Genomic DNA, 10745 nt, shown 5'->3' with positions numbered 1-10745 from the left:
TAGCTTTAAAGCTAGGCTTTCCATGTACAATGATAATAGATGTTCACCAATTTTAGTCATGTGCAAAAGGTGGTAATTGGGTTGAGGTAAGAAAGTTGGTGCAGATTTGAGTTGAGAATAGGATGTATAAGCAGGGATTTACTAATAAAATGTGATAAGGGAACGCAGCATTTATCATAGGATCAGTGATGAGCTGTGGAACATTCCACGTGGGTATTTTATCTCTGAAATGACTGTAATGGTCCATGGTGGAGAATCTGTTTTCTTTGCATTTGAGAAAAGAAGAAGCACAACACAGAAAAGCAGGAATACACACTCAAAAGACGTGAGTGGTAAGCAATTAGGTTGAGAACCTGACTGTGGGTTTCTCACAATACAGGTGATTAAAGGCACAACCTGTACAGTTCAGATAGACCTCGCCTGTCTAGGTTCTTTTTCCTTTAATAAGGTTATGCCTGGTGCTTAATATAATCATGACTGTATTCAAGGAACATTGGAACAAACAGGTTCAGGAGGACACATGTAGAGAAATAGGAATTGATTGTAGCAGAAAGGGAAATAAAATAGGAATTGGTTGGCACTTCTGATTCTGGCTGATGGAGCTGGTAGAATTAGGAACATATTTTCAAGGTCATTCACTTAAGAATGGGGTTTATGGAAAAAAGATACAAAGTAACTGCAAAGAGTTTATGAAGAATGGAATAAGAAGCTAGATTTACCTTGGTACAAAAATGTGTGAAGCCATGCACAGTGTTTTTGATAACGCACATTTTCCACGAACTTTTGAAAAACCTCTTGTATTCTGCAAGAGTCATTGCACAGGTGATGTTTTTGTTAGATAGTTTATAGTGAAGAGAACAGTCTTTGAAAACAGATGGCAAATTAACGATCTTGGTCTCTGGGTTAGTAGTTGTAGCTACCTCTTTGTGCAAGGTCCATTACTTTACTGAGCATTATTTTTCTTTTCTTGGGTTTTTAGAGCAAATAATGAAAAAATAACAGTAATTAGTCCTCATCTGCTATGTCCCAGACAACACATGTAGTGATTCATGGGTGTTACCTTATTTCATACTCATAATATGATTTTAAGGTAAATTGTACTGTTGTCTTTTATAACAAATGGAGATTGAAATTTGGGTGCTTTTTTGAGTCCATACAAGTAGTAAATGGCAGAGCTTAGGCAGTCTTAATCTAAGGTCCAAACATTTAACACTGCTATCTAAAGCCTGTTACTTATTACCTGAAATACAAAAGCATTAAACAAATATTAAGTTCTTTCTATCCAAATTATTCCAAACTATTAAGACTTCAGCACTGTTGTTAATGATTTCTCTAAGCTGTCAATAGGAAATTTCACGAATGTTCTGGTCTGTTTGGTTCTGGCACTGATACATTCTGTTCTTTGTAGCTGGTATTATTTCTCACAGAAATATAGATTGCTGGTCCTACAAATTTAGGAGCAGTCGTAAACACAAAGAGCATGGTGAGGAATGATGGGATCCAGATGCTGAATTTATGGAGGAAGGTGGAAATGGATCCCAGAACATATTTTATTTTCCCAGTGTTATAACCAGATTCAAGGATAGAAGAAAAATGAAAATACAATGGCATCTTGTTTATTTTATTTTATTTTTTGAACTTTTATTTAACAAATATAAATTTCCAAAGTACAGCTTATGGATTAAGTGGCTCCTCCCGCCATTACTTCCTTCCCGCCTGCAACCCTCCCATCTCTTGCTCCCTCTCTCATTCCATTCACATCAAGATTCATTTTCAATTATCTTTATATACAGAAAATCAATTTAATATATATTAAGTAAAGATTTCAACAGCTTACACCCACACAGAAACACAAAGTGTAAAATACTGTTTGAGTACTAGTTATAGCATTAATTCACATTGGACAACACATTAAGGACAGAGATCCTACATGAGGAGTAAGTGCACAGTGACTCCTGTTGTTGACTTAACAAATTGACACTCTTGTTTATGGCATCAGTAATCACCCTAGGTGGCATCTTTGATTTAGAAACAAAACTAGCATCCAAGAGGTGGGGTCATCGCTTTGGAATGTGGTTCTCTGTGAGAGAGTACAGTGACATGTGCCATTATCAAGAAAAATAAATGTTTTATTCTGCTGATAAGATGCAAAGAAATACAGAGCAACATGGGAGAACAGCTGATGCTACAAAGAGCAAGGCTTCTCATGGTCATATTTTAGGGACAGAAGAAGATGGGTAAAGAACTATATGTAAGGCAGTAAACTTAAGATACTGATTTTCATGAAATATTTCAGTTAATAGGAGCAAGTATGGACGATTTTTGCAAGATAAGCACTTAGCAGCGATGGAGGAAGCATTGGTTTCAGAAATAAAGCAGTAACATTGGTTAAAGAGCAGGCCCTGGTACCAAGAGGAAAGCAGGAAGTACATACACAATTGTAAGTACACAAGTACTTGTATGCTTGTGCACACACGCAAATCACTGAAACTGCTTATTAACAAGTTGAGCCTTCATGGTTCTTTGTGCTCAAGCTGCTGGTGAATGATAAAAAAAAAGATCCCTCACCGTATTTTTAAGGTTATGCAAAATAATTCAAATCTTGAGTTTCAAGATGCCAGGGAAAATAATGAAAATTGTCATTTTCCTATTGATGCTGCTATGCCTTCATATATCAGAAGTTCTATTTAAATATTTACCTCTCATCAGCGTTATGAGACATAGCATCCACCTCTTCATATTCACAAGAGAACTTATTGTAGGAGTTCTCTAATCCAAAATAACTATATTAAAAGAATTCTGAGTTATAATATATTGCATTTCAATAATGTAGTCAGTAACAGATACATTCCAAAAGCTGTTGAAACCCACCAATATTTAGAGATCCCAAAACAGATATAATTAATCTGAATATAATATACACAGCTGTAATTTATCAGGTTGACTCAAAGGAGATAAATCTTACTAAAGACATGGAATTAATCACAGTGACTCTAGATAGGATCCCATAAATCTTCAATACTGTTTTTAATTTTTCTAATATCTTCTTTTTTGTTTTTGGTCTGATTGAAAAATTTCCTAATATTTGTCTTCTAGCTTAGACATTCTTTCTTTTGCCTTATCAATTCTGTTTCCCAATTTTCTTATTTCACAATTGAGTTCTTTATTTCTAATAATTCATTTTGATTTCTCTTTAAAATCCTCATTTCATGAGAAAAATTTCATTCTTCTTGTATGGATTTCTTAAATCATGGATTTCCTTCCTGTCATTTATGAGTAATCCTATTAATCTTGTGTATTCCATTTGAGAAATTCTATCAGTCTCTTCATCTTCATAATCTAATATTGAAGTGTTTATGGGCTCCTTAGAGGGTGTCGTGTTGCCTTTCTTAATCTTTTTTCTTGAATTTTTGCATTTATTTTTAGGCATTTGTGGAGATATTTTTTTTTCCTCTGATTGCTTTTCTCTGAACAATGCCTCTGTGGCTTAGTGGAGTATCTGCTCTTGCAATGTTAATGAGAAGCTTGTGCTGGGTGTGGCCAGAGAGCTCTGGTCAGTGCTCCACGGTGGGATGAGTATCCTGGGTGATACACAGGTTGGGTGTGTTTTATCTCTTGTTAACATAAGGGAGGTGTGGTCACTGTTGACATAATCTTCAGCTTTTCCCTTACAAGGTGAGCAATGCCTGAGTGTTAACCCTCAGTGGATGCAGCACTCATCTACACTTTTGCATTAACTGCACAAGAGATCTGTGTAGTCTTCACTGTGAACATGGATCCTGCTGCAGTGGCATACCCCAGGCATTCAGGGAACTCTGAGCATGTGGATCTGCACAATGTGATTGCTCAGAGACCCAGCTACACCCCGAGCCTTCTCATGCAGTCAGAATTCTCACAGTCTCAGCAGTCAGGACTCCCACAGTCACAGAGTGCCAAGGAAGCACTCCACCCCCTAGCCTGTCATGTCCACAAGGAGGCTGAGTTGTTCTCAGAGCCAGCTGCCACCTAGGCAGTTTGAGCCCTTGAGGCCCAGAGCCTGTTATGTTGAGAGGTTGAGGGCACCTCACAGTTTTATGTGGTTGTCCAGTGCCTTTTTAATCCCCTCAGCCAGAATCAAAGTCTGTGGAGAATGTGGGTTTTTCCCCCTAGTAAAATCCCTGAATCATATGTGTGCACAATACCTGTTGTCTGCAGCTATACTCATTTTGCAATCATCCTGGTCACATACAAATGTTTGCAGCCAGTATTAATGTCAGAATGGCTCCTCCCCACCCATTTCTGGGTTCATGCACAGAAGCTGTTGTGTTTGCCTCTACTGACAAGATGGCAACATTCCCCACCAGTTGCACCTGAGACACTGCAGTTGCCTCTGCTGACAAGATGGTGACTGTCCTGGGTGCACACACAAAACCTAAAGCAACTGCTACATACTTACATCAAAATGGTTCCCAAACTCTCTCATCAGTGGCCAAAAGCCATTGTTGGGGGGGAGATGTGCTGAGAGAGAGGCCCCTTTTCTTTTTTGTCTCAGTGAGCAGGCGCCCTGTTAGCTTCAGGGCTCTAGTCTGGACTCAAAGACAGTGCCGTCCTCTAAGCTCTCTTTGTGGCTATATCACCAGTGTCACAGGCCACTCAGTGTGATTTCACATTATTCTGTAAAGCTGATACTTTCTCCAGCTCATGGCTTCTGGGGTCATTTTTTGCATCTGTGCTGTTTGATGTGCCTCTGCACCTTCCACACATATCTACAACACTTCTCCTCCTTCAACAGAATCTCCATTGTGGTTTTCCAACTCTCCCCTGAGAATGCCTTTCTCCACTTTTAAAATACTTTTAAAATCCCCTTTGCCTACAGCAGACAGCCCTGCTGCTGTTCTTCTATCATGCAATCTTCCTCTCTGAATTTCCTGGGAGCTGTGTGGTCAGCTAGTGCCCTGCAGTACTCCAAGATGCCAATGCCCTTCTCCATCCCCGTCCCCTTCCCCTTCTTCTTCCTTACCCCTCCTTCATCTTCTTCTTTTTTTTTTTTTGACAGGCAGAGTGGACAGTGAGAGAGAGAGACAGAGAGAAAGGTCTTCCTTTGCCGTTGGTTCACCCTCCAATGGCCGCCGCGGCTGGCGCACCGCGCTGATCCGATGGCAGGAGCCAGGAGCCAGGTGCTTTTCCTGGTCTCCCATGGGGTGCAGGGCCCAAGCACCTGGGCCATCCTCCACTGCACTCCCTGGCCACAGCAGAGAGCTGGCCTGGAAGAGGGGCAACCGGGACAGAATCCGGCGCCCCAACCGGGACTATAACCCGGTGTGCCGGCGCCGCTAGGCGGAGGATTAGCCTAGTGAGCCGCGGCGCCGGCTTTCCTTCATCTTCTTAGTCTGTCTGTCTTATTTTCTAGTTTTTAAAAATTTTATTACAGTTATACAAGTTTCATGTATTTCATATTATATACAGTGTTGGAACATAGTGATAGTTTCCACTCAAGCCTCCCTCTTGCCCATTCTGCAAACCTTCTTCCACCTGCCTCTCCCATTCCTGCTCTTAATTATGACAAAGACTGATTTTCAGTTTTGTTAATGATCATGAAGTTAACACTAGACTGTAAGAGATCAACAAATAATATGAAGAAAAAAGTCACTGTTCCTCAACAGAAGAGACAAGGGCTGTAAACAATCATTGAAACTCGAAATGTCCATTTCACTCCAACACATTTCATTTTAGGTACTATATTAGTTACCTTAGATCAGGGAAAACCTTTGGTATCTGTCTTTTTGGGACTGGCTTATTTATGTAAGTATAATGGTTTCCAGTTGTGTCCATTTTGTTGCAAAAGATTTTGCTATTTTATGGATTTCTCTTTTTTAGAGCTGAGTAGTACTCAAAAGTGTATCTATAATTTATTTATTCTGGCATCCATTGATGAACACCTGGGTGGATTCCATATCTTTGCCATTGTGAATTGTGCTGCAACAAACATGGTTTACAGATAACTCGTATGCTGATTTGTTTTCAGTTGGGTAAATTCCCAAGTGGGATGGCCAGAACATATGATAGGTTTATATTCAGCTTTCTGAGGTATCTCCACATTGTCTTCCACAGTGGCTGCATATTCCCATTAACAATGGAACAAGGTACCTTTTCCCCCACATTCTCAGCATCATTTGTTGTTTGTTGACTTCTGTATGAGAGCAATTCTCACTGGAGTGAAGTAGACTTGACTTTGTGGTTTTGTTTGAGATTTTTCTGATTACTAGTGATCTGACCATTTTTTTTTTCAAGTGTCTGTTGCCATCCAAATTTCCTCTCTTGAAAAATGGCTGTTCAAACCCTTTGTAGATGTCTTAACTGGATTGTTTGTTTTGCTATTGTTGAATTTTTTAAGTTCTGTATACATTCCAGGTATTAACCCTTTAACAGTTGCATAGTTTGCAAATATTTTCTCCCACTCTGTCAGTTGCCTGTTCACTTTGCTGAGTATTTCTTTGGCAGCGAAGAAACTCCTTAGCTGGATGTAATCCCATCTTATAATTTTGGCTTTGATTGCCTGTGCTTCTGAGTTTTCCAAGAAGTTTTTTGCCTATTGCAAACTCTCATAGGATTCCCGAATGTTCTGTAGTAATTTGATGCTATCAGGTCATAGATTGAGGTATATGGTCAATTTTTAGTGGATTTTTGGGTAAAGGGTAAGATAGGGGTCTAATTTCATACTTCTGAAAGCAGAGACCCAGTTTTCCCAACACCATTTATTGAACAGGCTGTCCTCATTTCAGGGATTGATTTTAGTTTCTTTGTGAAAGATAAGATGGTTGTAGATTTTGGATTGATTTCTTGAGTTTCTATTCTGTTGCACTGGTCTATCCATATATTTTTGATACCAGTACCAGGCTGTTTTGATTATAATTGTCCTGTAGTATGTCTTTTTGTTTGTTTGTTTGTTTGACAGGCAGAGTTAGACAGTGAGTGAGAGAGAGACAGAGAGAAAGGTCTTCCTTCTGTTGGTTCACCCCCCAAATGGCCGCTACAGCTGGTGTGCTGTGCTGATTTGAAGCCAGGAGCAGGTGCTTCCTCCTGGTCTCCCATGCTGGTGCAGGGCCCAAGCACTTGAGCCATCCTCCACTGCTTTCTTGGGCCACAGCATAGAGCTGGACTGGAAGAGGTGCAACCGGGACAGAACTGGCACCCAAAACAGGACTAGAACCCAGAGTGCCGGTACCACAGGCAGAGGATTAGCCTAGTGAGCTGCGGTGCCAGCCCTTGTAGTATGTCTTGAAATCTGGTATTGTGTTGCCCTGGCTTTGTTTTTGCTGTATAAGATTGCTTTAGCTATTTGAGATCTCTTGTGTTTCCATATGAATTTTAGCAGGCTTTTTTTTGGATCTGAGAAAAATGTCATTGGAATTTTTATTGGGATAGCATTGAATCTATAAATAATTTCTTTTAGCAGTATGTATATTTTAATGATATTGATCCTTCCAATCCATGAACATGGGAGATTTCCCATTTTTAATGTCTTCTCTCCTTTTAATCTTTTGAAATTTTCTTTCTCAGCTGGGCTACAGGCCCTATTATGGGGAAAATGGGGTGAGATAAATGTGCCCCCTTTACTTCCACTGAGTCTGTGAGTAGCCACTAGTAACTGCTTGCCTCTAGGGCTGCAGTCCCAACTCACACCGTGTTCTCCCTCTGGCTAGACCAACAAGGGTTTCTGCAGTCTGGTCTCACCTCTGCCTCCAAGCTTCCACCTGCTCCTGCTCTCAGCTGCTGCCATCCTGTGTTGTGTCCATGTTTGTGCTGTATCCACACCTTCCAGACAGGTCCATGGCATTATACTTCCTTTGTAGAATTCCTAATGTGGATTTTCTAATTCTCCCCAGAGAGTGCACTCCCTATGCTTTTTTTCTTGAGATTTTTCCATAGCCCAGTACAGTATGTCGTTCCCTATTATGTCATCTTGGAATCCTCCCAAGATGTAATTCTTCTTAATTGTCCCTGTTATGTGGTGAATTTCTACAGATATCATGGTTGTCTAGCACATAAAACACGGGTCATCAGGTTCCTCCCCACTGGCTTTTTGCTGCCTCCACAACTCAGTGCTAACCCTGTAAGTGCGCCAAAGGGTATCCTCTCAAAATGAGAATAGGAAAGCTCCCCAAGTTCCAAATTCTGTGTTAAGAACAACAATAGCATAGCAATGCTTCCAAACACAAATGCATGGTGTGCCTCCAGCTGACTGTTTTATGACATCATAATTTATTATACAATGGTGTGTTTACAATATCACAGCGATGTTTTATGATACCATAATTGATTATGTAAACACAATGTTTTAAAACATCACAATAGTTGGTTTATGGCATGACAATACTGGTTTCTGATAGCAACTGTTTTCATGACAACACACTTATGACCTGATAATGCTGTTTTATGGTATCACAATTGATTATGAGGTCATAATGGTAGGTTTAAGATATCACAGTGGTTTTTATGACTTCATAATTGATTATGATTCACAATACAGATTTATAGTATCACAATGGTTTTAAATGACATTATAATTGATGTTGACATTACAATGTCTTAATGATGATGACATCACTATGCTGTTTTTGGCATAATGTTAGTTTTAATTACGTCAGAATTAGGCCATCACAATGATTTTTAGGACCTCACAATTTATTATGACATCACAGTTTTGGCTTATCACAACACAATCATGATTTATGAAAACACAATTATGACAAAACAATAGTTGATTTGCAACATCACAATTTTTTATTTATTTTTTAATTTTTTTTACAGGCAGAGTGGACAGTGAGAGAGAGAGAGAGACAGAGAGAAAGGTCTTCCTTTTGCAGTTGGTTCACCTTCCAATGATCGCCGCGGCCAGCGCACTGCAGCCAGTGCACCACGCTGATCCAAAGCCAGGAGCCAGGTGCTTCTCCTGGTCTCCCATGCGGGTGCAGGGCCCAAGCACTTGGGCCATCCTCCACTGCACTCCCGGGGCACAGCAGAGAGCTGGCCTGGAAGAGGGCAACTGGGACAGAATCTGGTGCCCTGACTGGGACTAGAACCTGGTGTGCTGGTGCCACAGGCGAAGGATTAGCCTATTGAGCCGCAGCGCCGGCCTGCAGTATACTTTTAAAAACTATTTATTTGAAAGGCAGAGTAACAGAAGGGCAGAGGAAGAGAGACAGAGATAGGTCTCATATCCATTGGCTCATTTCCCAGATGGCCACAATGGCCAGAGCTGGGCCATTCAAAGCCAGAAGCCTGGAGCTTTTTCTAGGACTCCCACACATGCACAGGGGCTCAAGCATTTGGACCATCTTTCACTGTCTTCTCAGGCCTTAGCGGAGATCTGGACTGGGAGTGGGGTAGCCAGGACTTCAACTGGTACCTATATGATGCCTGCACTGCAGGCAGTGGCTTTATCCACTATGGCACAGCACAGGCCACAAGAGATTTTTGACCTCACAAATGATTATAACAAAGCAATGCTCTATCTATGACATTACAAAGATAGTTTTATGGCATAGCATATTTATAATATCAAAATTAAATGATATCTCCCTTTTTGATTCTATCAGTTAGTATTAGCAGACACTAGTCTTGTTTGTGTGATCCCTTTGACTCTTAGACCTATCAGTGTGATCAATTGTGAACTGAAATTGATCACTTGGACTAGTGAGATGGCACTGCTACATGCCACCTTGATGGGATTGTATTGGGATCCCCTGGCATGATTCTAACTCCACCATTTGGGGCAAGTCAGCTTGAGAATGTCCCAAATTGTACATCTCCTCCCTCTCTTATTCCCACTCTTATATTTAACAGGGATCATTTTTCAGTTAAAATTTAAATACCTAAGAATAAGTGTGTGTTAATCACAGAGTTCAACCACTAGTACTAGAACAAAACAAAGAGAAAATACTAAAATGGATAAAGTATTACATTGTACATCAACAGTCAGGACAAGAGCTGATCAAGTCACTGTTTCTCATAGTGTCCATTTCACTTCAGCAGGTTTCCCCTTTGCTGCTCAGTTAGTTGTCGCTGATCAGGGAGAACATATGATAGAATCAAAAAGGGAGAGAACAATCCATCATGGGAAGCGGGATACACAGTAAACCCATAGAATGGCAGATGTTCTATCAACCCTTAAGGCATTCGGATATGGCTGAAGAGCCCATGAGAGTATTTTAGACATGGAAAGCCAAGACACTCTGGAAAAAAAAATAGGAAGACCTAAATGGAAGATCTCTGCGAGTGAGATCCCAGTGGAAAGAACGGGGCCCCATCAAAGAAAGAGGTACCTTTCTCTGAAGGGATGAGAGAACTTCCACTTTGACTATGACCCTGTCGGAATAAGATCGGAGTCAGAAAACTCAAAAGGCTTCCATAGCCTTGGCAACTCATGACTAGAGCCTACGAAGATTACTGACGCCATAAACAAGAGTGTCAAATTGTTAAGTCAACAACAGGAGTCACTGTGTACTTACTTTGCATGTGGGATCTGTCCTTAGTGTGTTGTCCAATGTGAAATAATGCTATAAATAGTACTCAAACAGTATTTTACACTTTGTGTTTCTGTGTGGGTGCAAACTGATGAAATCTTTACTTAATATGTACTGAATCGATCTTCTGTATATAAAGATAATTGAAAATGAATCTTGATGTGAATGGAATGGGAAAAGGAGCGGGAGATGGGAGGGGTGTGAGTGGGAGGGAAATTATGGGGGGGAGCCATTGTAATC

General features: G+C 40.5%; 1 protein-coding gene and 1 long non-coding RNA gene across 3 annotated transcripts in view; one reads left to right on the top strand and one right to left on the bottom strand.

The window, feature by feature from the left end:
- Window positions 1-10745, top strand: part of LOC100355262 (L-lactate dehydrogenase A chain) — a 591718-nt gene that overhangs the window by 323111 nt on the left and 257862 nt on the right. The gene's annotated exons all lie outside the window — the stretch shown is intronic.
- LOC138847844 (uncharacterized) overlaps window positions 1-10745 on the bottom strand; it is a 46192-nt gene that overhangs the window by 7412 nt on the left and 28035 nt on the right. Inside the window, exon 2 of the long non-coding RNA XR_011385762.1 lies at window positions 720-802. This is a non-coding gene — a long non-coding RNA (uncharacterized lncRNA). The remainder of the gene's footprint in view (window positions 1-719; window positions 803-10745) is intronic.

This window comes from Oryctolagus cuniculus (genome assembly GCF_964237555.1).
Source record: "Oryctolagus cuniculus chromosome 17 unlocalized genomic scaffold, mOryCun1.1 SUPER_17_unloc_1, whole genome shotgun sequence".
Classification (NCBI taxonomy): Eukaryota; Metazoa; Chordata; class Mammalia; order Lagomorpha; family Leporidae; genus Oryctolagus; species Oryctolagus cuniculus.
This window is presented reverse-complemented; position numbering and strand designations above follow the sequence as displayed.